This window comes from Spea bombifrons, chromosome 2 (assembly GCF_027358695.1).
Source record: "Spea bombifrons isolate aSpeBom1 chromosome 2, aSpeBom1.2.pri, whole genome shotgun sequence".
Lineage (NCBI taxonomy): Eukaryota > Metazoa > Chordata > Amphibia > Anura > Pelobatidae > Spea > Spea bombifrons.
In genome coordinates, this window is record NC_071088.1 from 100,222,210 (window position 1) to 100,224,543 (window position 2,334).

The window sequence follows — 2,334 nt, forward strand, 5'->3', positions numbered from 1 at the left end:
TAATACAGTCACTTTAAATGTGTAATGTAGTCCACATTATCACTTTATATGTATAATATAATATAGGGATATAAGAGGTATAAGAGGACACATGTCTTGCTATTTATATGTCTATTTGACATGTTTTTGCACTTTAACTAATATATATGTGGTTTAATATTATTATTTTCTAAAACAATTTTGTAGAAAATATTATATTCTTTGATAAACTGCACTTTTTTCACTTTTTAAATCTAAATGCTTAATATTTTAATACACCTAAATTTGCACTTTGTTTAGAATATGGACTAATTTGGGTATAGGACAGTATGGAATGTGCTTAATACTGTAATTGCATATTTGCTCATAGTATTTCTTTTTTTCTCCCCATTTTATTTTATTTCTATGGCTCTTTGATGTTATTAAATGATTGTTTCTGTATTATATGAACTTGGTCGTCCTGATGACCGTTCTCCCGATACACCTTCTTCCCTTTTTGGGAGATTTGATCAGATATGTTTTTAGGCAATACCACCCTGAATGCTCCTGATCTCGTCTGATCTCAGAAGCTAAGCAGGGTTGGGCCTGGTTAGTACCTGGATGGGAGACTGCCTGGAAATACCAAGTCTCTTTGTTTTTGTTTTTTGGCATGATGTCATCATGCGATCATGTGATCTGGTCTGGTCACATGATCACACATGAGCAGAAAGGCAACAGGATGAGATTGAGTTATGGAGACACAAGGTATTTACTTAGGATTTTATTAGTATGTGCCATTAATATGTGTGATTATTTGTAATATACTGGATAATGTAATTTTAATTATTTGATGTTTTTAAATCACTTGATGATTTATTGTTTTCTAAATAATATATGTAACGATCACTAATTGTTTGCATTACTTGATGTGACTTTTTACTGAACCTGATTGGTTTATGTAGAACTCACTACTTGTGTGTGATTTGGAGTGAAGTGTTTGCCTAACAAAGGCCCTGTTTGGCCAAAACATTGCTTTTTTTTGCTTTCTCTAAATAAAGTATCCTAAAGATTGGAAGCTGTTTGGAGTGCTGGGATTCCTTTTCTTTGTTCGTGTGCTTCAAGAGGGTTTATGCTGTCCCATTTTTCCTGCTAGCATCCAGCTTCCTGGGAGTTGAGTGCAGAACCATTTTTCCTTTTTGTTAGTGGGCAAACGTACAAAATCAGCAGGGGATCAAATAATTCTTCCTTCACTGTAAGCCCCCCTCCTCACCCAGTCAAGGCCCCTTTCGCTTATCTGTGCTGTTCTATGGGCTACACTAACATACTGTACGTATTCAGGAAATCCCTTGTAGTAGCACACAGTAAATCTTAAACATACTGAATGTACTTAAGTACTTCTTCAATAAAACATACTTTGAAATATACAAACAATGAAATACAACTATACAACTATAAGAGTAAAGAAAAAAAAATACAGTTTACATATGTAGCTTATGTAATTTAACATTGACAATGTCTTCTCAAGTGCAATTAAAATAGGAAAGTAAACAGGAAATGAGTAAAAAAATACTTGTAATAGTGTTGTAATTACATTTTAAATATAGATAGATGACACATCCCAGATATTTGCTTGCAAATACATTATTTTACATTATACATTAATTGCCCATAGAACTATAGATACCCACATTGCATTTTATACATACATTAACATATTTAATAATTGGTGTGAGAATTTCCATTATCAGTATAAACTTATTTAACCTCTGGTGCAGATGGCACTGATGTGAAACAAAGCTTCAGCATGAGCAATTTATTCTTTCTAAATAATGCCTAAGGAATAAAATGGCAAAGCCTATGCCAGATGGTTATCCATTTTGATGTAATAAAACTAGCAAAACAAAACAGTGTATTAAAAATATATGTCATGTCTTGGGCACAATATACAGTTTTCTGCATGTGTGCAGAATTAGCAATCCAATTATATAATGTCAAGAGTTTGGAAAATGTCAGTTCATATCTAATTATGATGAAGGAACATGTATCCATCTGTTACTATACTGTAACATGACTCTTAGTAGCACAGGTAATGTCATATATTGCAATGAGTCAGTAGTTGAGTTTGTGGTGGACATTTTACCTTTATGAACCATTTTACCTTTATGAAGCTGTGTTGTGGACACTGGTATCTTTTTACGCACCAAAGTGACTGATTGGAGTGTGCTGAAATACGTTCAGATTTTTTATTGAGGGCATCAAATAAAATTATTTATGACTGATGCATCTGATACCAGTTTTATAGATAATACAGTGGTCATTAAGCATCTACAACTTGAAAGAAGTCAGCTGGGATCCTGGTATGTAGTTATGATTTCT

General features: G+C 32.9%; 1 pseudogene; it reads left to right on the forward strand.

Annotated features, from left to right (window-relative positions):
- The first annotated feature begins 497 nt into the window (after positions 1-497).
- On the forward strand, positions 498-617 carry LOC128480714 (uncharacterized; annotated as a pseudogene).
- Positions 618-2,334: the final 1,717 nt, after the last annotated feature.